Genomic DNA, 26,588 nt, shown 5'->3' on the forward strand with positions numbered 1-26,588 from the left:
TGTATGGTGTTAAATTATGTAATAGGACACTTCATAGCAGGTGATAGTTTAGTTGACATTTAGTTTTATTTTTAGTCACATATAATAAGTTGGTGTGGACTAGACATCTCTTAAAATAAAATAAAATACTAACTTCACAATAAACTTCATTCATTAATTTTTTAATGCACAATACACTACCATGTGTATATAAGTTTGGAATACTTCTTTTTAAATAGTAATATTGTAGAATATTATTATAATTTTAAAAAGCTGTTATCTATTTCAATGTATTTAAAGCCAGTTTTGATGATTAATACAATATTTTTGTACTGTAACAATTATAGGCTAGATTTTTTTCTAGGATTCTTTGATGAAGAGTTCTTTTGGAATATTATGAATCTTTTGAATATTATAATTGTTACATTGTCCCTTTTGATTAATTTAATGCATCTTTACTGAATAAAGTACAAGTTTTTTGATCATGTGGCACTAAAGACTGGAGTAATGGCTGCTTAAAATATTTAGAAATACACACAAGTTATTTTAAATGGAAATATTTCACAGTTTAATGATATAACATGTTTAGATTACATTGTAAAACATTGTAGGCTTCACTGTAAAAAAAAAAAAAAATCTGTAAAATTTGCCAAAATGTTACCATAATAAAATACAGTAGCAATATTTTAGGTTTTACGGATTGAAGTTAAATTTGCATTTAAAAATGTATTTCATTAACTGATATAATGTTAATATACCAACCTATTTGAAGTACTGAAATCTGTTTAAAGGATCTCTCCACTATTTTTGAAAATAGGCTCATTTTCCAATAGGCTCTTATTCCGGCGTAATAATCAAGGAACTTTGCTGCCGTACTATGGGTGCAGCAGGCGCAATGATATTACGCAGCACCTGAAAATAGTCCCCAGCACAGTCCCTGTGCAGGCAGGTGGTCACGTTGGTTATGTTGACGGAAGTTAGCCTATTTTCAGGCGCTGCGTAATAGTACGGCAGCAAAGTGCCTTGATTGTTACGCCAGAATGAGAGTATAGTTCCTAGCCATATCGGCCTAGAAAATCGCAACTTTTCTACCTACAGAAGAGTCATGTTTTAAATGGGAAAAATATAGAAACTCTTTGGTCATTTTTGAGCGAGATGCTAACGGTCTAATCCGATTCAATGATCTATACTAAGCTACAGCTAATAGTGCTACCGCCAGACCCGGAGATCGGCTGAATGGATTCAAAAACGGTAAAACTAAACTGTTTAACTCTAGGGGAGTTGGAAAATGAGCCTATTTTCAAAAATAGTGGAGTCTTCCTTTAATACGTTTGTGATACACTGACAACCACCAAAAGCAGGTGATGATGAGAGCCTCATGATGAACCAAAGCCCATCACGAACAGCTTTTCCACAAGCTGAGAAATAAAATACTAACATATTTAAAGTGTACAGTGTCATAAACACCATCATGGTAACACACATGTTATAATGCCATAAACATTAATTTAACAACATAAGATGTAACATACAACCCTAATGAACATAACAGATAAGAAAAAAAACAACAACTAAAACATCAAATATGAAATGTAAGGCAGGGAATTCTGGGAATGTCAATAACATTTTTTTCATTCTAAAATTTTTCCAAAAACTGAATATAACAGTAAAATTACATGTAATGTCCAAGAGAGTATTTCACAGTATATAGTAGGGGAACTTACCGTTAGCTAATTAGTTTTTACTGTAGCATTTTTCAAGTCTTTTACAGTTAAAATCACGGTCATTTTTTAGAGTGATTAATACTATAGATCTGAGAACATTAATATGGAGGGGATTTTTTTCTTTTAAAATGCAGCTGCAAGCAGAGCAAGGGCAGTAGTTTGATTTGACTGAAGCAGAAGTAAGGCTTAAAGAAGAAAGAAATTAATCTGTTAGAGATGTTTTGGGTCTGTAGAGACTAGTATTTTCTGTGGTGTGGCCTGCTGGGGAAAAACAGCAGTTTAGGCGGCTTTTTGTGGCATTACCAGACTCACTGGAGGCAGTGACAGAGAACAGGATGGTGACATTAAGAACTCTTCTGCACATCCTCTTCACACGGTGTTAAATTGGAGTATCTTTAGCCACAGGCTTAATCCACAAGGATTCAAGTTTTGGCTGGGAAGCAAGGCCTGTCAGCCCCTGCTGGTAGATGCCTAAAGATGCCTCACACTCTTAAAAGCGTGAAATAGACATATATCACCCCTCTCTGCTGTATTTGATCTCACATCTCAGGATAGTCTGTAGTGAAGAGTTTGGCACTATGTGCGCTGGTGTGATGTCGTCATCCAATCAGCGTTGTCATGATGTCATTTTTCTGCAGCTCCAGAGTGACTAATACGTTTGTGATACACTGACAACCACCAAAAGCAGGTGATGATGAGAGCCTCATGATGAACCAAAGCCCATCACGAACAGCTTTTCCACAAGCTGAGAAATAAAATACTAACATATTTAAAGTGTACAGTGTCATAAACACCATCATGGTAACACACATGTTATAATGCCATAAACATTAATTTAACAACATAAGATGTAACATACAACCCTAATGAACATAACAGATAAGAAAAAAAACAACAACTAAAACATCAAATATGAAATGTAAGGCAGGGAATTCTGGGAATGTCAATAAAAATGTTTTCATTCTAAAATTTTTCCAAAAACGGAATATAACAGTAAAATTACATGTAATGTCCAAGAGAGTATTTCACAGTATATAGTAGGGGAACTTACCGTTAGCTAATTCGTTTTTACTGTAGCATTTTTCAAGTCTTTTACAGTTAAAATCACAGTCATTTTTTAGAGTGATTAATACTATAGATCTGAGAACATTAATATGGAGGGGATTTTTTTCTTTTAAAATGCAGCTGCAAGCAGAGCAAGGGCAGTAGTTTGATTTGACTGAAGCAGAAGTAAGGCTTAAAGAAGAAAGAAATTAATCTGTTAGAGATGTTTTGGGTCTGTAGAGACTATAGTATTTTCTGTGGTGTGGCCTGCTGGGGAAAAACAGCAGTTTAGGCGGCTTTTTGTGGCATTACCAGACTCACTGGAGGCAGTGACAGAGAACAGGATGGTGACATTAAGAACTCTTCTGCACATCCTCTTCACACGGTGTTAAATTGGAGTATCTTTAGCCACAGGCTTAATCCACAAGGATTCAAGTTTTGGCTGGGAAGCAAGGCCTGTCAGCCCCTGCTGGTAGATGCCTAAAGATGCCTCACACTCTTAAAAGCGTGAAATAGACATATATCACCCCTCTCTGCTGTATTTGATCTCACATCTCAGGATAGTCTGTAGTGAAGAGTTTGGCACTATGTGCGCTGGTGTGATGTCGTCATCCAATCAGCGTTGTCATGATGTCATTTTTCTGCAGCTCCAGAGTGACTAGTCACATGACATTTACACTGTGCGTCTAACTGTGTACCTCCTCCTCACCTCTCTCCTCCTGCACATTACTTGTTATGGTTCACACAGTGAGGAGTCATTTCAAAGAACAAGGTCGCTTTCCTATTCATGGATCTGTGGATAAAGTGTTCATATCTCCCACTGTGATTGTAATGTTGTTTCACTGTATGTTCAGCCTTGAGCTATCTAGTTTGATTGCACTATCCAGGTTTATGTGAATATACAGTACGGTGGTTTGCGAGAAAGCTGCTTTCTTTACTTACAAAAGTGTGTCGTGTCAGCCACTTCTAAATGGGCAACCACTGGGGAGTTTATTACAGGATAAGCCCATTTTCCAGGGTAATAAAGTATGTAGATGAGGTAATAATAATACAGTGTCAAGTACAGATTATGAAGAGATAATTTATTTACAGAAAAGATGAGAGTGTGAACTGAACAGTGAAGTATTTGTTTTCATTTGTTGTGACTAGATGTTTGCACATTTCTGGTCATGATTGTGCATTTCAGGGAGTTCAGAACCCAGAAGTGTGAATTTGATCTGCCTATCTGTCTGTCTGTCTGGCCATAAAACCTCTGAACTTTGCTTATTAAAATTATTACTTAAAACTGCTTCAAATATCAAGCTTTTAAAACGTTTTCAAACTTAAAACTACTTCAAATTTAAAATCTTCGAACTTCAGGCTTTTCAAACTACTTCAAACTTTCCTGCTAGTCTATCTGGCAATATACTGTTGATAAGGTATATGTGTAGAAAGAGATAATATAGAGAAATATATATTATTTTTGACCCTTTTGCCTCTTTAATGAATAGATGAGGAGCGGAGAGTCTTTCATTTTGAGAAGCTTCACTGTTTGTGCTTTTTTTGTTTGTGAATCGGACTATGCTGTTCATGTTATATTATTGGTTTACTAAAAGTAGCTGGCTGATAAGAATCTTTTGTCTGTGAATCAAAACTATACTCATCATGCTTTTATTGTAAATTAATTACAAATAGAGGGAGCAGGAAGTGGTGGGAAGAGTGAGGGGGTAAACGGGCTTAGGAAGCGTCGCGAGTCATATTCAAACTTGTATTGCCTCATCATGGAGTCATGGCTCCCACAGTTACATTCTTTTTTGTTTAATATAAATGGGGAAATTAATGTGATAATCTCATTATGATTCGCACATGGACCTGATGGGTGAATCACATGGCCTAGCTATTATTATTAATCCTCACTTGTTCTCTGATCATATCAGAATCCGACAGAACAACTTCAAACAAATGGATAAGTGTTAAGATGCTTGAGGGTACTAAGAGACATTTAATATCCCACTAAGTACATAGGGAAGATTAAAAAAGGAGAAGAAAAAAGGTATGGATGAAATTATTAAAAAATATCTCCTCCATCCACAGACCTCAGAAGTTCCATTATGTATTCCCATGATCATTAATTTGTGCAGAGATCCTTCCAGTTGAGATACATTCTCCAGCCCTCCAGAGCACACACACACACACTTCTAGACTCTCTCTTTCCTCTCGCTCGCTCATTCTGAAGCATGCTGATGGTGGTGCCTTGGGTGACACAGTTTTCATATTTCATCAAGGGCCGCGGACACATATGCAAATTTGTCTTCCTTAGAACACACACTGACTCTGGGAGGGTGTCACTTATTGATGCCAGTGCTTATTTAAAGAGACCATCTCTCACCCTGCACTTTCCATTAGATTTCACTTAAACCCGCACTATTTAGACTAGGCTTTTGCCTCCACTCAGGCAGAGAGGTCTGAATTTGTCCCCTGCCTGTATCATTTATTGTACTCTCATTCTCCATAAGGCCTCTGAAAGCAATTTGGACGGAGTTCTTGGTTTGGGAATACAGCAGCTCCTCGTCACTGAACCTGAACGATGGTAACATATTTTAGATCATCAGATGCAATATTATTCAGTGCCCAATTGATAATTTAGCCTTTGGCTACTTATCCCAGCACTTCCTGTATTGTCCGCATATCCATTCTACTGCTGTCATATCAGAAATGAGCAAATGGTGTTCCAGTTTTCTTGCATGCTTATTTGTAAAGGCGTAACTTTCCCTCGTCAATTGCCTTCTTGATAGACTTTGATGACAGGGTCTTTGAAGGCTTGATCAAAGTGAGCCGCCTTTCATGGCAATGATGTTTGCTTTCGCTGAGGAGATGTGAAGTAGCGCTAGCTTTCCCCATAACTCCTTTTCCACTTTAGGGGAGTGGGCCTGACATGACCAGTGTTCATCAGTGAGTCATGAGGAGGCACTTCATTCTTCAAACGCTCCTACACTGTCCTCCACGTGATACAGCAAAGTTTGCATTTGTGGTTAATTGCAAGACATGAAAAGCTTTTTTGATCAATAATGGAAACATCTTGATGACTGTTCACTTCATTTGAGCTATTTGAGTTTTGTGCGTGAACGAGTGAATGACTGCAAGTGGAAGAGACTTGGATTGATGTTCCCTTCCTTTTAATGGCTCTTTAAACGTTGACTTGTAGATCTTGACCTGCTCCTGCAGGGTTCCTGGTCTCTCCTTAAATATTCAGAGCAAGTGTTCTTGACGAGCCGCTCTGCAGGAGTACAGTATGTGGCCTCATGCCTGGTGGTTACATGTGTTATAGTACTAATTTGCCTCTGTGTGTGCCTGGGTATCAATACAGATGCTTCGATGTGATTTTATTTCTTTTTGCAAGCTATTGATTTGTTTCAAATTAGAGCATATTTCACTTATGTTGATTTTTGATTACATGTCAAAAAAGTATCTCTTTACTAATGTTGTAAGTTACACAGGGAAGTGTTTCAGACTAATTCAAACTAATAACTCATCTTTTAAAAAAAGATTAATTTAAAGAAATGCTTCATCAGTCTTTCATTCTGGCATTTGAGCTTCACTGGCTGCACTTTTGTTTTTGATTATCAGCTCATAGGGTTTTTGCTTTTTTGTGAATCAGACTACGCTGTTCACATTGTAAGTTTTTGATTTAGGCTACTAAAAAGAACTGGCTCATAAGAATTGTTTGTGAATCAGACTTCACTGGTCACACTTTCCTTTTGTTTCAATAAAAAGAACTGTCTCAGAATCTTTTTTTGGTTTTTTTTACAAAAAAAAAAAATAAGAGTAATTTGTTTGTGAATTAATCTGTATTGGTCAAACTTTGTTTTTGATTCACAAAAAAATACATTTCAGAGTCATTTGTTCGTGAAATCGAACAATGCATATGCATATGGTTTTTGTTTTTTTGATTTACTAAAAAGAAAAGTCTCATAAGATTCACTAGTTTGTGAATCAACTACACTGTTTAAACTGTGCTGCATTTTTTTAAGCTCAGAAGAGTAACTTTCTTATGAATCAGACTACATTGTTCAAACTTTAATCTTTTGATTTACTGAAAAGAACTGGCTCCGAAGAGACATTTGTTCATGAATGAAAATATACTTGTCAAGCTTTTTTTTTTTGGATTCCTTAAAAAGAACCTGTCATAAGAGTAATTTTATTTGTGTATCAGACTGCACTGTTCATGTTGTATGTTTTTGATTTACTATAAAGAACAGGTTCATAGGAGTCATTTGTTCATGAATCAAACTATACTCATCTTGCTTGCTTGGTTTTTTATTCACTAAATACAACCATCTCATAAGAGTCATTTGTTCGTCAGTCAGACTAGATTGATCATACATCAAAAAATAAAGCTTTTTAACAACTGCTCAACAAAAACAGAATATCGAAGAGAAATACAGAGGGTAAATTGGGAAGAGGGTGTGAGAGAAAGCATGTGGGGAACAGTAATCGATTCTGGCCGATGTACTTAAAGTTATCCTAATGGAGGCAGTGAAGCTGAAATGGCAGCAGGGAAGAGAGAGGTCAGCACACACAGGGCTGCAGGCAACTGAGTTCAGGCCGCCTGCCCGACAGGACCACTCAGCTGTGACGTGGGGAGATAGAAATAAGAGATTGCACGTGCTCAACACTGTAATGACACCCCATCATCTTCAACACCTCTCAGTGCAGTTGTGTTGATTAGATGGAAGCTCCTGTTTAGGCTTGTTTTATGGGAATAAACACCTGGTTGGTTTGATCTATTAAGAAAAATACTACTTAAATATGATCAGAGACGCCCACTGAGGATCGTCTTAAAACTACAGAACATCTACAGTGGACGAGATCATATTCGTGAATACATGATTCATCAATGTGTTGCTAAAAATGTTTTGATGAAAAGGAAAGCAAAATAATTTCTAGCTTCAGACAGACCTCACAAAAATGGCAAAAATTGCCTGTTTCAGTCTGATTAGCTGGTCTCTATGCAGTTTTATTTTGTGAGCCGGTGCAAAGGTTTTGAGCAGGTCTGACAAGTCAGTGGCTGCTACGTGCCAGGCATCCACAAAGAGCGCTTCTGAGGAAGAACGAGTCGTTTGGAGGGTTTGCCATTTGACAGTTTTACAAGATTGTGAGGTTTGTGGCGTCAAATCTTGAAAGATATTCTGAGTTTTGTTCAAGGCATTTGCAGCAAGTAAACCCTTTTTCTGTGTTGTTTGAGCAACCTTTTCTGACTGCTGCCTCATTATTTGGAAGGTGTACCATCTATGGCAGGCATGTCCAATCCTGCTCCTGGAGGGCCACCTTCCTGCAGGGTTTAGATCCAGCCCTTATTAAACGCACCCGGACCAGCTAATTAAGGTCTTCATGATTACTGGAAACTTCCAGGCAGGTGAGTTGGAGCAAGTTGAGCCTGAACTCTACAGGTACAGTAGGTGGCCCTTCAGGAGCAGGATTGGTCACTCCAGGTCTGTGGTGTGTCCGTCTGTTATTATACTGTAGGAAACCAAGGATGAAAAAAAAAAAAAAAGTAAAACGGCAAACTACCTGGAAAAATTGTTCTCATTATTTGGAATGTGTACCATCTATGGCAGGCATGTCCAATCCTGCTCCTGGAGGGCCACCTTCCTGCAGGGTTTAGATCCAGCCCTGATTAAACACACCCGGACCAGCTAATTAAGGTCTTCATGAATACTGGAAACTTCCAGGCAGGTGAGTTGGAGCAAGTTGAGCCTGAACTCTACAGGTACAGTAGGTGGCCCTTCAGGAGCAGGATTGGTCACTCCAGGTCTGTGGTGTGTCCGTCTGTTATTATACTGTAGGAAACCAAGGATGAAAAAAAAAAAAAAAGTAAAACGGCAAACTAGCTGGAAACATTGTTGAGGACAAACTGTACATTAAACATTTGCTGACAATAAATAAATTAAACATTTTCTGTCTAATATAAGTAAATGCAGAATAAAGTATTACAACCATCCCTGTGTGCTCAGCCATGATCAATTTATACCCTAGAGGTGAAGTTTTGATTCTCTCTCTCTTTGCCAGTCCGACAGATTTATTTAATGATTTTATTCAAAAAGGTTGCATTAAATTTATCAAAAGTGACAGAAAATGCTTTATAATGTTACAAAAATTCTATTCTTTTGTTGTTTTGGTGGGAAAAAGGATCACAGATTCCACAAAAATATTTAACAGCACACTGATTAAATATAAGAATAAATGTTTCTTCAAATCAAGATATAATAGACAGATTTCTGAAGGATCATGTGACACTGCTGAAAATTCAGCTTTTCCAAATTGCGTTTTAAAATATATTAAAATAGAAAAGTAATTTTAATTTACAAAGGTATTTTACAATTTGACTGTTTTTACTGTATTTTTTGTTTAAATAAATGCAGCATTGTTAAGCATAAGAGACTTCTATGATACTTCCAAAAATCTTGCAGACCCCTACATTTTAAAATGCTTATAAATTCCATTTAAATTAAAAGCTGTTTTTCTCTGTTGACCAAATCTATAATCACATGGTCCTTCATGCTGATTAAACCTTTTTTATTTATATATATTTTTTGAACATTTTAGGGGACAGTTTCTCATATCCTTACATTTCTAATCAATTGCTCACAGACACTCGGCAACCCCTGTGCTGGACTGTCTTTTGCTATCACATCTCTTTTGCTCTCTTTCAACCCTTTAGTTTAGGGAGTTTTTTTACTCAAGCTGAGGAGGACTGCACTACTCAGTCTTTTTTTCTTTTCTCCTCGTGGCTCTGAACAGTTTGTCCCTGTGCTGTTTGCCTCTCATCTCGCTGTGCACTGGAGTATCGGTCTTGTCTGCACATGGCCTTTATTTCCCAACTGAATGTCTTTTCCTAATTGGTGTTTTTGGCCATGAGATTAAATAAATAGTAATTAAATTACTTTGCTTCAGTGAATGTTTATCGTTGAACCTGTTGGTTGTCTGTTTGGCCCCCACAAGTGCGTATTTTGGAATGAATGATTGCAGTATTTAATTTCTTGACAGTCTCATGGTCATTGTTGTGGACGTTGTTCTTGGATTGCTGTACATTTACACATGTAAATATTCCAGAGAATCATGTGCTTGTCTACAAGCATGTGTGGTCCCACTTTTACAGAGTAGCGCTTGAGTGCAGTGCAGATAATGTGTTCTTGTCCTCCAGGGACCTTCAGCGCTGATGTACCAAAGCTTCTCTAGATAATTTCACAGAAGATGGAAACGGGAGGCTGTTTTTATTTATTAATGAATCCTCGCATTAGACACTCTCCACTCTTGAGGCAGTTTTTTTGAACGACATTTATGTGGTGTTATGTAATATGCCATGCACATCACCATCAATCAGGATGTCAGACTGGGGTACGTGTGGTTAACTGGCTGTATCAATTAGTCTATCAAACAACAACATGTTCTCACAGTATGGTGTTTATATCGAGTAGATATTGAATCTATGTAGTCCGATGTAGTCCGTAATAGTTTTTTTTTTTTTTTTAATAGGAGAAGGTTGTTTTTGCTCATTCACTTTAGGTTAAGGATTGTGAAGTAAGAAAAAAATTCCTGATTTGGATGCTGAAGATGATCTTGGAGATCTATTTCTAATCTCTCAAACTGCAGTCTTTGCCGGTTTGGCATCCCATGAGCACCAGCTCCCCACTGAGGCAGATCATGCTCTGAGTTAACGTTTCCCACCCGGCTCCCCACTCCACCTGGACCCAGATAACACTTAATAATTCATATCACTGCTTGCTGAACAGACTGCCATCCTGCTGAGTGATAGCAGGTCATCCAACCCCCCAACCCAGTCCCCCGGTCGTGAGACTCCCACCCCAACTGTGTGCCTCAGGCCGATCCCCCCCGACCCTGAAGGACCCCAAGGCATCTCCAGTGTCACTTGGATGCCACCCGTGTTGTAGAATGGAGACATTTCTATTAGTAAAAAAAAGGATGTTCTTTGGAAATCATTAAACTTTTTTGTTGTTGTCATGTCAGACTGTTACAAGTTAATTAGTTTTTTCTTCTAACTTGGAAAGGGTGAATATTAATTGATTGTGTGTGTGTGTGTGTGTGTGTGTGTGTGTGTGTATTCATCCCCAGCAAGCAGCTGTGATCTTACACTTGCATTTATTTACACAAAATGCATTTTCCTTTTTTATGGATTATATCATACAATAATAACAACAAATAGTAAATGTATATATTTTAAATTTTTGAATAATTAAAGAGTAATTTAATTCAAATAATCAATTTTTTTAACTTTAAGTATTAAAAATATGATTATTGTAAATGATTTTTAAAAAATGATTTTAAATATTATGTTTACATTTTTTTTATTAAGGTATTCAATGAAACAATCCAATAGTTATTGTTACATAAAAATCTTTTGTGACCTCAATTCCTAAATATGTAAGTTTATATTGCGTTATTTTAAATGGGAAGGTTTGGAGAGCGGAAATATCTCTGACCTTTATAGGCATTAATTCACTCTTAGACCAGTTGACCCTGTAACCTGAAAATGTACCGTAATGACAGACCGTTTCTAAGATTATTGAAATAGTAGACTGAGGTTTAGTGATATACTGTATAACAGGATATCATCAGCATATAATGATATTTAGCTTACTGTATTCCTTGTGCTATATCCATGTATGTTGGGGTTAGAGCGAATAGACTGTGCAAGGGGTTCAAGGGCCAGGGCGAAGAGTAGAGGGGATAGTGAACAGCCCTGTCTAGAACCTCTATATAGACTGAAAGGAGGAGAAAGAATTCTATTAGTAAGAATCCTTGCACATGGCTTGTGATAGAGAATTCTTATCCACTTTTCAAAGTTATCGCCAATTTCAAATTTTCTTAGAGCTGCGAAAAGATAAGACCATTCTAACTGGTCAAAAGCTTTCTCTGCATCAAGAGAAACAATGACCAGATCATCTATGTGTGTGTTTTGAGAGTAAATTATATTAAAAAGACATCTGTTAAATATTATTATTACTAATAAGCAGCCATGAGTTTACAAATGCATTTAGTGACCTTTAAATTTAAAATTTTTAAAATGCATGATTGTAGTGTATTGTAAAATAGAAATATTCTAAATGATTTTTAATGATTATTGTTTAATGATTCATCATTTTTAATGATTATTGTTTTGATTATAAATGATGTATTAAAATGTATTTTAATGTTAATGTTTAATGTAATAACATTAATGATAATAATAACAATAAAAAAAAATAATAGTAGTAGTAATAATAATAATAATAATAACAATAATAATAATAGACTGGGGCTATTCGTCATGTAAATTGAGATAATTTGATTAAGAAAATAAATAATTTCTCTACAGTTATAGTAACTATAAGGTTTCACAAAAGTGAAATGCTATACCTTATTTCCCTAACATTTGGAAAAAGAGATGAAAATGTGTTTTGTTGTTGTCATTCTTGCTCCCATCCTGCACCATTTATTCATGCTCCGGAAGCAGCTATGAGCTTACAATTGCATTCATTGACTCAGCCTGCAAATTATTTTAGATTCCACGGATTACATGTGCTGAAATTGAAAGAAAAGCTGAATTGTCAGTGTCTTGCCACAGTAGTTAACGTCCCATGTGGCTTGGCTTGCAGAATTTCAACCGTGCTGTGGTTTTACCAGCTGGCTCATGAGCTAAAATCGTCTGTTTACAACCTTATCAGTAGACGCAGTGCTGCTTTCCCATACACTGCATTATTCTTAAGTTTGTTTTTTTGTACCTAAGATGAGCTTAATTGACTCCCCAACAGCACATTTACCATGAGGCTCAAGTTTGTTTTAAAAATGAAGTGAATGTCTGCACTCCTCCATGTTGTCTATCAGATGTGTGAAATGATCGACTAGTTTACATTCAGTCAGTGAAGCAATTATATGCTAGAAATAAGAGCTGGAAGTGTCTCTTCACAAAATTGTCTGGGTGGTGGTGATGATACTGGCTGCCAGATGGTACAATGTGGGACAACATATGTGACACAAAATGGAGGGAAAGACATGCCTGCGCTCCAATCATCCCTCGTCTTGCACCATTTGATTGAATTCTCATTATGATACACTCGCATAATTGTGTTTTTATCTGATATTTTAATGGCTCATGTTGCATATAATTATGTAGTAATTATCTGTCACTCTGCAACAAGCAGAGCTGCAGAACTGTACTGCAGGTGTCACTTACATTTTGGGCTGATTCCAATTGCTTCTCGTCAGTCTGGTTTAAAATACACATACAGTGGGATGCTCAGACCAGAATCGTTTTTTTTAACCTCTTCAAAGCCTTTGCAAAGAGATCGATGTTGTGACAAATCGTCAAAAAGTCATCATCAAAAGCTGAAGGGTTAGCTGTTTAATATGCCTGATCAAAATGGCTGTCACTTCATGCTGTTGTAGCTGATCAGTCATAATTTCACATGATATAATTAGATGACTGTGATTTGACAGAGGAGATCAAGGCATGGTGTGACAAAGGGAAGTTGGCATGGTATCACAAGATTTTGAGTGAGATTGCAATTAAACAAATGTGAGCTTTCTCAGTTGTTTTTTTTATGTTTGCCTTTTATGTTTACCAAAGTTGCTTTTTTATATCTAAAATACAGTAAAAATGTGATACAAAGTTGCATTTTCAGCATTATTACTCCAGTCTTCAGTGTCACATGATCCTTCAGAAATCATTCTAATATACTGATTTGCTGCTCAAAGAAACATTTATTATCATTGTTAAAAACGTTTAATTTATGCTTGAATTTTTTGTGGAAACAATACTTTTTCAGAAAAAAAAGTCAAAGAAAAACAGCATTTATTTAAAATAGAAAACAATTAAAGTCTTTACTATCAATTTTGATCAATTTAATGCATCCTTGCTTGAATAAATGAGTCAGATGTATTTTAATGTTAATGTTTAATGTAATAACATTAATGATAATAATAACAATAAAAAAAAATAATAGTAGTAGTAATAATAATAATAATAATAACAATAATAATAATAGACTGGGGCTATTCGTCATGTAAATTGAGATAATTTGATTAAGAAAATAAATAATTTCTCTACAGTTATAGTAACTATAAGGTTTCACAAAAGTGAAATGCTATACCTTATTTCCCTAACATTTGGAAAAAGAGATGAAAATGTGTTTTGTTGTTGTCATTCTTGCTCCCATCCTGCACCATTTATTCATGCTCCGGAAGCAGCTATGAGCTTACAATTGCATTCATTGACTCAGCCTGCAAATTATTTTAGATTCCACGGATTACATGTGCTGAAATTGAAAGAAAAGCTGAATTGTCAGTGTCTTGCCACAGTAGTTAACGTCCCATGTGGCTTGGCTTGCAGAATTTCAACCGTGCTGTGGTTTTACCAGCTGGCTCATGAGCTAAAATCGTCTGTTTACAACCTTATCAGTAGACGCAGTGCTGCTTTCCCATACACTGCATTATTCTTAAGTTTGTTTTTTTGTACCTAAGATGAGCTTAATTGACTCCCCAACAGCACATTTACCATGAGGCTCAAGTTTGTTTTAAAAATGAAGTGAATGTCTGCACTCCTCCATGTTGTCTATCAGATGTGTGAAATGATCGACTAGTTTACATTCAGTCAGTGAAGCAATTATATGCTAGAAATAAGAGCTGGAAGTGTCTCTTCACAAAATTGTCTGGGTGGTGGTGATGATACTGGCTGCCAGATGGTACAATGTGGGACAACATATGTGACACAAAATGGAGGGAAAGACATGCCTGCGCTCCAATCATCCCTCGTCTTGCACCATTTGATTGAATTCTCATTATGATACACTCGCATAATTGTGTTTTTATCTGATATTTTAATGGCTCATGTTGCATATAATTATGTAGTAATTATCTGTCTCTCTGCACCAAGCAGAGATGCAGAACTGTACTGCAGGTGTCACTTACATTTTGGGCTGATTCCAATTGCTTCTCGTCAGTCTGGTTTAAAATACACATACAGTGGGATGCTCAGACCAGAATCGTTTTTTTTAACCTCTTCAAAGCCTTTGCAAAGAGATCGATGTTGTGACAAATCGTCAAAAAGTCATCATCAAAAGCTGAAGGGTTAGCTGTTTAATATGCCTGATCAAAATGGCTGTCACTTCATGCTGTTGTAGCTGATCAGTCATAATTTCACATGATATAATTAGATGACTGTGATTTGACAGAGGAGATCAAGGCATGGTGTGACAAAGGGAAGTTGGCATGGTATCACAAGATTTTGAGTGAGATTGCAATTAAACAAATGTGAGCTTTCTCAGTTGTTTTTTTTATGTTTGCCTTTTATGTTTACCAAAGTTGCTTTTTTATATCTAAAATACAGTAAAAATGTGATACAAAGTTGCATTTTCAGCATTATTACTCCAGTCTTCAGTGTCACATGATCCTTCAGAAATCATTCTAATATACTGATTTGCTGCTCAAAGAAACATTTATTATCATTGTTAAAAACGTTTAATTTATGCTTGAATTTTTTGTGGAAACAATACTTTTTCAGAAAAAAAAGTCAAAGAAAAACAGCATTTATTTAAAATAGAAAACAATTAAAGTCTTTACTATCAATTTTGATCAATTTAATGCATCCTTGCTTGAATAAATGAGTCAGTTTCTTCAAATAATTTTTTCCCTCACAGGTTTGCAGTGACAACTTGTGTAGTGTATAGGCTACTAGCCTGACTGACAAATTGTTAGGTAACAATAACTTAAAAAGATAAGTAAGCAAGGGAATGAATGAATGAATGAATGAATGAACTTGTATTTTGTCATTTTGTCAAAACATTGACCGGGGGTGCCTGATATAAAGGCCTGATATTTGCGTGATCCCCAAAACAGAGCTTCCCACTTGCGCAATATGGAAATATCTGCTAAGTGTGCTACTTATCTTTGTCAACCTGGCAACCCTGTGTACGCACACTCTCTCCACTGTGGATAAACTGTCTGAAAACACTTGTTAGCTTGCACTTCAATATTCTATTCTCAGAAAAGTGTAATTCATCAAGTGTTCATTTATGAGGGGGGGGGGGCTGGGGATGTATGAATTACCACCGTTTTGCCGCGTTTCTCTATTAACAGTGAAGCTGTGGCTTTAATTCCTTTAGAAACAATGATGTTTCCAGCTCCTTGTTGAGAAAGATAATGTAGCTCTTGAGCAATTAAGCTATTTAGTTGATCAAATTGCGGGGCAGCGCTAAAAGGTTTGTTCTTGAATGTCTGAGTGCGGCCGCAATGTGATCTGTGTGAGTGACAGCGTGCGTGCGTTAGATACAGTGAAGACAGCGCATTAGTTTAGAACTCTTCTAATTTTTTGTTTTTTAAACGTAGAGAGTGTGTTAATTTGTGCAGTGATAACCTACCAGCAATGTAAATATGATTTTTTTTATATATTAGAATGAGTACATTACAATATAAATGTATTAGAACGAGTACATTATTATTTATGGGCTTAAAAACAAGATGCAAACAATCAGAATATTGTACCTGGTGGGGAGTGCCCAATGTAAACATGAAACACATGCCATTACCTATATTGTACTGTGGTACAGTTATGGAGGCCCTTCATAATGCAGAGGTCAGCTGCCTGCTCTGCCAATAGTTAGAAATGGCACTATAGTATGCAGTGTTTAATAAACAACTGTTTTACTAAACTCTTCTGAGGTGAAATTCAATGCAGTCCCGTGATACGTATCGTATTGTGGCCTCTGTATCGTGATACATATCGTATCGTGACTTAGCTGGTGATACACAGCCCTAATAGGAATGCAGTTTCTTGACTTATAGCCTGTTTCCACAGGGTGAGGAAATTATGGCAGAATTTTCATGCTTGGGTAAACCATCCTTAAATGTTTGCCTACTGGACAAGTTAAAAAAAGGCCAGATTATCATTAGAAACTTGGAGGCTTTTTTTGAGGCTTTTTATTGACCTTGGACTTTTTAGCAAACATCCTTTACATCCTATTTTTTCCAGACATCCACAAATGTCAGGGTATTGTATTCTTTATTATTTATTGTATTCATACTTTATGGTAACTGAAAAGTAGTTTGACCAATAGTGTGCAGGCCTTGTACATAATCGACCAATCATGGTGTGCAGGACGGTGGGACCTACATAACGATGCATATACATATAATGTATGAGGGCTATAGAGAAGACGTTAATCGAAAACAAAGCCAAAACCCAGATGTTTTAGGCAGTTTAGAAAATCCAGGCCAGGGCATGTCTGGGAAAAAGGGAATTTATGGTCACTCTAAGTAACTGCATTGCAATTCTTTGGTAAACAACCCAAACATGCCAGTTTGTTTTGCAAGGGAAAGCATAACTCACTTTTCAAATGAAATTTTGTTAAAATCCCCGTTTACCTGCTTTGCAAAATTGCATCTAATATCCAAAACAAAATTATGCAAGTGAATGGAACTGAATAATTTAAAAGATTTCATGTAGGGATTTTGACTTTACAGATGTTTGATTATCATTTGATTAGTCCGAGCAGTTTAGAGACTCAACCCCATTGCCCTCAGGTCTCAGTGTATCCCTATCCAAATGAAGACACAGGAAGGCTCTGTGTGTGTGTGGTTTGGAGGGGGGGATTGTGCACCTGTAGGTCTTGCTGTTTGGGTGAGCTTTATTTTTAATGACCTAATCTGTGTTGACAAGAAGTAACACTGCCTGCTGGGGCCAATGAAATCATTATATCCCTGTCAGATAAGACAGTAAACACAAGCACACTCACTGCAGTGGGAATGAGAATTGTGCAAGCGTGTGTGGGTGTTTTGTGCACTCTAAGCGCTTCATAAACACAGATTTAAAGCCTAAACCCTGTCCACAACATGATTTGGGTTCGGATTGAGAGATGAAGCGTCTTGCATTTTGCAGATAATCCCCAACCTGATTATAATTTCTATTGTGAGCCCTTACCTTACTGTCTGCTGTCTGACCCTGAGCCGGACTCATATATGCTCAGCTGATCTAGCTTTGTAGTTTTAGCAGTGTGGCTCTTTTCCCAGCGTCCTGTCTCTGTGTTGGTGCCAGGCTGGAGAGGGGCATTCTTTCGCCACAGGCTTCTCAGTGGGCACAGCTGCGTCCGTGACAATGCCCCCGAGGGCACATGGCTGAATGTGGTATCCTTCTAATTACAACAACATGGTGACGTCTAGTAAGAGTAGCTGTCCTTCTCATTTTCATATACCCTGCTCTCTTGACTGTGCCTAAATGTGTCATTTAATGCTGACATTTAAAAAATAAATAAATTCCGGCACCTTTCTCCCATAGCCCTTCACCTTGTAGCGAATCAGCTCATGGGGAAATATGAATAATTAATCATAACTAGTTATAATTAATTATAAATATTTAGATCCGCTGTAGATATTTACTTGACCTCTCAGGGTCAACTGTCTGTCAATTCTAAGAACGTTAATTTCCTGGTTAAGGGAAATAACTTTCTTACTGTACAACTCTACACAGAGCCTGTAGCATAAATCTGCATGATTAGGGACTCCAGTTATGATCAAACAATGAACAACGTCAAGTGTGATACAAGTAAGACTTTATTAACTACATAAACACTAAAACTAGTCTAACATACACACACGCACACGCATACAGTTGGTATAAGAAAGGGTTAAAGCTTAAGCAGTAAAGAGGAGAGAAAATAAAGCATGAAGCTATGGTACCATTTGATATTCAGCAGATCTCCAGCCTAAAGGGAACATCAGTTTCTTAGTTCAAACACACCTTTGTAAAAAGGTGCAAATGATGCCTAAGGTATCAATTTTCCTATGAATTAATTAGTAGAAAAGTTAATTTCTACTGTGCTTTGTGTCTCTTCCTATGGAAAAGGTAGTGATTTTCGCTACTCACATTCCTTTGGGGCCATAAAACCAGTGATATCAGCATTAGTTGCCATGGGGACCAGGGGGGGCCTGGTGTCGTTCGCAGACATCCTGGCGCCCAGTTTATTGGGTGAATGAATAACTGATTTGTTAAATCAAATGAAAAATTGTGTTTTTGATTGGTCCAGACGCTACAACCTACACTGAAATAAAAATGTTGTGGAAGCAATTTTCACTCAGAAATTGCTATTTTTTATTAATTACAAAAAAACTGAAAGAATTTAACATTAATTATAGAAGAAAAACTGAAATTGTATTTTATTGTAAAACATTTTCTTATGATCTTTTTCTTTACAACTTAAAAAAAATTTTTTTTTACAGTGTGTACGGAAAAAAGTTTATAAACAATTTTCACTCAGAATTTACTAGTACATTTCACAATTAATTACAAAGAAACTAAAAGTAACAAATTCAAATAAACATTACATTTTGAAGTGGAACAACTGAAAAAAAAGTATTTTCTTACAAAATACAACTTACAATTTATCGTGCAGCCCTATTACAAAACATACTCATATGTATGTATGTGTGTGTATCTATTTTTCAATATACACTATATATATATATATAATTATTATAATTTTTTTTACAGTGTATATTGAAAGAACAGATTAGTGTATAACCAATTTTTACTCAGTAATTACCAGTAAATTTCATAATTAATTACAAAACACGGCAAGTAACTAAATTTTGAAATAAAGACTGTATTCTACTGTATTCTCTTTTCATTTAAAACGTACTCCTATGATATTGTATTTACAACTTATTTTCATTTATAGTGTACACTGAACAAATGGTGTAGAAACAATTGTGAAACTAGAAATTTGAGTGAAAATTAAGAAACAGCAAGTAACACTTTAAATTAAACGTGGAATTAGGAAAATGAAATAGTAATTTTGTGTAAAACTAGCTCCAGTAATCTTTATAATTTGAAAATGATTTTAAATAATTTTACAGCGTATTACGCTCTAAGACTTGAATCACTAGTTAAAAGCATGCAGTAGGTTATAGTTTGGCTGATTCAGACATAAAACTTGAATTTTTATAATCTTGAGTTCTGTACTTCAGAAATTACTGCTACTTTAATTCATGCCCCAGACTTTCATGTGCATCATTTAGTGTTTTTCCCCTTTTCTTTTCCTATTTTTCTATCCTAGTATTTTTTCCATTAGCATTCATACCACTCAAATCTACCCTGGTCGTCACGGAGAGTTCAATTTGAGGTTGATGATTAGGCTGTTCCTCCTACTGTGCGTGTGTGCTGTAATGCACGGTGCATTACCACGAGCCTATAATCACTGCACTTCCGAAAAGTTTTCGCAGCTTTTTCCTATTTATGGAGCCAAGCTCACCTGTTTCTAGGTGGTCTGAGTAAGGAGTTTTTATAGTGTTGTGTGGAATAGAGATTAATAGTTCATCCAAAAAATCTAATTCTGTAATATTTTTACTTGCTGTCATATCGTACCTGTATATGATGAAAAAACAGGAAGTAACACATTGAATTAAATGTGAAATTCTGAATTTAAGACTTAAGAACTTTGAAAAACATTTTTATAGTGGACAGTTATTTTTTTTATTTTTGTTGATTTTTTTTGAAGAATCATAAAACTTTTTTTTTTCTGTGCAGTGACAGATTGTTCTTCTTGGTATGTGAAAGTTCATAGTCAACAGTTAAAATATCAAAAGTGACTTGCAAATGAGGAACAACAAGTGATTCATCTTAAGACTATTTTATTTTTTATTTTGACTTTGAGGACATACTTTTTTTGATCTCTTTCCATTAAAGGGAAAGCCAAAGAGACAATGCACAGGTGTTTGTAATGACTAAAGAAAAGCATCTTGCTTTCACACTTCCTCCCTTATATGTCTATGGCCACATTTATTGATCTCTTACAGCTTTTCCAAATAAATCTATTTGCTCTCTTCTTTTTTTCTCCATTTCTTTCTTTCCATGATGATATTTTGGCTTGTTTTGCACTCTTTTACAAAATACACATATTATTTGTGTATTTATTCTGTTATTTCGGTCACATTATTTTAAGGTCCAATTCTCACTATTAACTAACTATTAACTACGACTTTTGTTTCAATAAACTCCTAATTTGCTGCTTGTTAATAGTAAGGTAGTTAAGTTTAGTTATTGAGTAGGATTAGAGATGTAGAATATGGTCATGCAGAATATCTGCTTTAAAATTAATAATAAACGAGTAATATGCATGCTAAAAAGCAGCTAGTTAATTAGTCCCCAAACTAAAGTGTTACTGTTATTTCTTTGCTGTGCACTGCTGAAATATTTTTGGTTAATTTTGAAATACTGCATATATATTTTGATTATTATTATTTTTTTTTTTAGAAAGCAGACTACTGCAATAAATACATTGAGTTAAACCTAGAAATTAACATATTCAACTAATGAGTAGGCTCTCGTCCTTGACATAATTACAGCACAAAGTGAGCAAACTGGCTGCTATTGATTATGTTAATGAGGCGTGATTAAACAGGCGAACCTTGTTCAGTCTGACAAGTAAAGTACACAGTCACCTTAGCTTTATCTTTTCATCCGTAGTTTTGTCCTAATAGCCTCAGAGGTGAGCAGGGGCAGGTGATGGCTTTGCCTGAAAAAGAAACCAGGCACTGCAAAACTCTCAGAGGCAACAAGATGTACTTTAAGCGAATGGGGGAGTGAACATCCATCAGAAGTCAGACGACTTCTGCCTCTCGCTCAAGGCTGCTGTCTGAAAATAAATGGAAAAGAAGCAAAGGGAAGGAGAGTTTCTTCTCCATTCTGACAGAAATCAAGGGATGTGAAAAAAGGCATCCACTCTGGTTGTTCAAACAAAGACTCTGAAATGTACTGTCTTAGGTGAGGAGATGACTACAAATGTTACATTATTAAAGGTGCATATATGTTCTTAAATGTAATCTTAAGCAATCAAACACAGACACCTACATGCCAAAATGAACATATGGCTGATAAAATAGGAATAAGATATATATATTGTCAGGATATAATCCTAAAATAACTGCACCTGGGAAAACTGAAAATGAGTCTTTAAACACACACACACACACACACACACACACACACACACTCATTAGGTAGAAGTCAGTCTCTTGTAGTGTTTCATCAGCAGCAGCACCAGATGGAAGGTAACATGTGGAAGCTGGCACACAAGCCCTCTGTTTAGCCTTTGACAATGTCTGGAGAGGAAAACAGAAGTGAGCGAACAAGACATAGAGAAAGATACAGTGATGAAAGTGGATCGCAAGAGTAAAGTGCACTTTTTGAAATTTCCTGCCCATCTGACAGAAAGGAAGTAGCAATTGACCTGTCAGAATGTACTGGCATTTGAAATGTTTTGAGGCTTGTGGAAAGACTCCATGACAGAGGAGAATCATGCTGTTCTTTTACATTTTTTAATTTCGGTAATTGTACTTTTTCAGGGTTTCTGCCATCCTAAAAAGGTCTTAAATCAGACTACAAAGTCTGAAAATCATAAAGGCATGGCATTAAATGTTGCATGCACTGGAGAAAAAAAAACAGTATTTCTGTCTTGTTTTCCAATACAAATATCTAAACAGGCTCACAAGAAGATACATTTTTACTTGAAATGCAAAATTAAGATAGTTGAAGTCTAGTTTTCTGAGAAAGTGAACACAAGTAAGTGAGCTTTTACTCACTTTCAGATGTAAAAGGAAAATCACATAAGATAAGTCTTGTTTTCTGAGCAATTGATCGAATCGAAGTCAGTTTATATGATTAAACCAAGAACACATATCTGACAGTGAGCTATAAAAAACATTTTCCCTTTGAATTAAGTTAATTTTTTCTGAACCCATTAACAGATATATGTTCTCATTTTAATCATAAACTCACTTATATTTGATCAGTTGCTCAGAAAACAAGACTTGTTATCCTATGTGACTTTGTTTTTCGGTGTATTTAGAAAACTTTAGACATTTGCACTGTGAAAACAGGAGAACTAACAAGCACTTTTTGTAGAGTGATCACAAGTTGTTTCCATATTCAAGTTTTTTAGAGACCATGTTGACATTGTGCTCCCTTCAATTTGGCCCTTAATGTTTATTTACTTGGTCTTAAAAAGGTTTTCACAAAGGTCTTAAATTGACCTTCATAAAACCTGCAGAAACTTTTGTAAGAAACAATATTTCATTTTAATTTAATACTACAGTTAATCATTTTTTTGGGTTGGTTTGATTTTGAAAGGAGATTCATATGCTCACCAAGACTAAATTTATTTGATTGAGAAAGGGGGAAAAACAGTGAAATTGTGAAAAATTATTGCAATTTAAAATGTAAATATTTACAATAATGTAATTCATTCCTGCAATGACTCCAATCTTAAGTGTCACATGATCCTTCAGAAATCATTCTAATATGCTGATTTGCTGCTCAAGATAACATGTGCTGCTTAATAGTTTTGTGACAACTGTGATACAGTATATTCCCAGAATTATTTTATGATAGAGAGTTCATAGGAACAGCATTCACTTCAAATGGAAATTGTTTGAAACATAAACATCTTTATTGTAACTATAGATCAATGTAATGTGTCCTTGGTTGATAAATACTAATCTCTTAAGTGGATGAAAGTGATCATTTAACTTTAAGCTATGGCGCTTATTCCTATAGCGACATATAGCACTCCTAATATAAAGACAAATAATCCTATAGATAAACCTTGGGTGAAGTGCTTTTCTCAAGGGAAGAATGGTGATCGTTCGTGAATGAACCTTCTGGTTACCAGCTTAGATTATGCCATCCTAAACTGCTAATGTTCCCAAACCAGCTGTAACTCCTCTTCCATTTTGCATGGTCTTGAATATGTAATTTCATCCTAGTCTCCCTCAACCAATCCCATGTGTCTTTCCTGGTAGCTATGAATGAGCAATAGCTGTAGACGTTAGAGTTGTGTTGATGTTTAAATTACGCTAGACGTTTACATACACTACAAACACACTTTGTTCATGTCACATCACTGCTTCACGAGGTTGCTGTGTTTACAAAGCTATTTGACTCATCCTATTAGCAGTGTGTTTTCCCCTGGCTGTCGGCTCATGTGGGCAGCCTTCAGTGTCGGGACAGTGGATGCCATCTCCCTGTGGAATGATATGAACCAATCATGTAATCTCATAGTTATGCTTTAAAAAATGATTTTACCCATAACTTAAATGAAGTTAAAATTAGTAGTTCTTAGTATGTTGTAGAGAAGCTAACTATTGTTGACTATAGTTTAACAGCTTTAAATTACAGGTAATTTGTAACCTGTGAAGCTACAGTTTTGAAAGCAGATTTTCAGCACTGGGCAGGCATCAGAATTCAGGCATCAGACAGCAGAATTCAGTTCATGTGTAAAGGATGAATCCTTGACAGCTAAGGGCAGATTCACACCATGGCTCTAATGCTTTTATTAGAGACAGAGAAACAAAGTATAATGTGAGAGTTTTAAAGAAAGCTACATACTGTATCTGGATGTTAATAACAGTATTCAGATCATTTGTAGTTTGTTCGTTTACCATGCACTTTCAAACACACACTTGGATTTCTCGCTTTTTTGCTCTCTTTTTCCTTGTCTCGTTCTCAGATGGAAATGTTAATTACAGAAACCTGTTCTCAGAAAGTTAGATTGAAATCCAAGGTTGAGTGCCGGCCAGGGACCCACAAATTATCTGGGCCAGGTGTTGATATTTATAATAATACACACTGCCCTGAATATAATTGCATCTGCAGACACAATACATATTAATGTGTCAGTTAGCAATCAAAGCGCCGGGGCTCGTCTCATCTGACCTGTTTCAGAGCTGTCAGGAACACTCAGTGTCAGAGCCTTCAGTCAGAAACTCCCCCCCGCCTGCCGCCTGCCCACCCAGCAGCCTGCTAATGCCATGAGAGCGGTTCGGAAAACCCAGAGATTTGTAGACCTACTTATATAAAGCCTTCGTATGCAGCTGCAGCTACAGAGAAATAAACATTTACATTTTAACACACACACACACACACATGTGTATATTGATGTATGTTTGTTTATGTACATGATTCAATATATCCTGATTCAATAAACAATTAAGTAACTTGCAAAATCATCTGGTTAAAGAAAGTTTTATTGTACACATAAAGTGGTCAACAAGGGGTAAATGTAAAAAATTCACTTAAATATCTTTGCAGAAAATATGCATGAGATAACTTGTCTTAAATGTCCTGTTATGTTCAGAAATTATATAAGAAAAATCCTAAATATTTCTTAGCCAAAATGTAGACATTCAGTATAAAATGTCAAGGCAATTCAAATTCAAAATGACAGCAGTATAACAGCAGTAGTACGCTATTATTAATAGGGAAAGTTTTGTGAAAACAAAGAAAATAGCAGCACCTTTCAGCCTGTCACCATCATGCAAACACACAGTAGTAGTACGTCATGTCAGGTTTTTTTTCTCTTAACCTTTATCATTGATGTATTGTCATCGTGTCTATTTGAAATGTTTGCTAATATTTGTATTAAAAATTGTGATTCCTTGATTTAAAACAAACAAATAAATCAATTGTGGCAAAACATTACATTTAAATTCTTAGATCATCAGAAAAATTGCCCAGCCCTAATATATAGTATAAAGGCTTCCAATAAAGGATTATTGTATATTCTGATATAAAAAAAAAAGTTTTATATATTATCTTGCCATTCCCCAAATATAAGCATAAGGCTGTCTGCTGTCTAAATTCGGCGAGGGCTGACAGCTCTGTGGTCTCATATTCACCTTTTCCAGTAAGTCCTGTCTGAAATGATAGCTGCATTCTCACTCCTGGCTGATGGAAGAGGATACTTCAAATGGAAATCCAAACCGCAAGATTGTGTATGTGGCCGGCAATGGCATCTTGAGATGAATGATGATGATTTTTGTTCTGTTTTTCTCCCCTTATGTCTTTGGCCATGTTTCAGTGTGTCTGGGTCAGCCCACCCTCAGCCTCCAATCAGAATGCTCTTAGGGCATGAGGCAACAGTAAGGATTGCTGGGAAGTGACCCACGACCCCTTTCCAGGTGCTTTGCGGTTGCTGTGATAACATGAAGGAAAGGTTGTGTAGGACTAGGAGTTGTAGCACAGCAGTTAGCCAAATCTTCCAACCTCAGAGACTAAAGGTTCAGCCGGATCTGCTAACCACTGCAAGACTGAATAGTTGTTCATATAGATGTGACAGCAGCATCCTGCTAGATTACTAAGTCGATAACAGCTTGTGCCATCAACACTTGGGTGGAAAATATACATTTTCTATACGTTTCATTTGGCCAAGCAGGACAAAGCTGTTCTTAGGCTTTTTCCATCTTATATTTAGAGATTTTTTATGTTTTATTATTTATTTATTATGTTTGTTTTTTAAATGAAAAAAATTCATTTACTCACACTTATGTTGTTCCATACATTTCTTTAGTGGTCTCTTTTTTTCCCAATATAATTTGTGAGGGCTCTGGCTTTCTGGCTTTTTTTCCTAAATGACAAAACAAACACCACAAAAAAAGGAAATAAATAAATAAATGTGTATTTGTTTACATACACACACACACACACACATACAGTATATATATACAGTGGGTACGGAAAGTATTCAGACCCCCTTAAATTTTTCACTCTTTGTTATATTGCAGCCATTTGCTAAAATCATTTAAGTTAATTTTTTTTCCTCATTAATGTACACACAGCACCCCATATTGACAGAAAAACACAGAATTGTTGACATTTATGCAGATTTATTAAAAAAGAAAATCTGAAATATCACATGGTCCTAAGTATTCAGACCCTTTGCTCAGTATTTAGTAGAAACACCCTTTTGATCTAATACAGCCATGAGTCTTTTGGGGAAAGATGCAACAAGTTTTTCACACCTGAATTTGGGGATCCTC

This window comes from Sinocyclocheilus grahami, unplaced genomic scaffold (assembly GCF_001515645.1).
Source record: "Sinocyclocheilus grahami isolate Dianchi unplaced genomic scaffold, SAMN03320097.WGS_v1.1 scaffold279.1, whole genome shotgun sequence".
NCBI classification, from domain to species: Eukaryota; Metazoa; Chordata; class Actinopteri; order Cypriniformes; family Cyprinidae; genus Sinocyclocheilus; species Sinocyclocheilus grahami.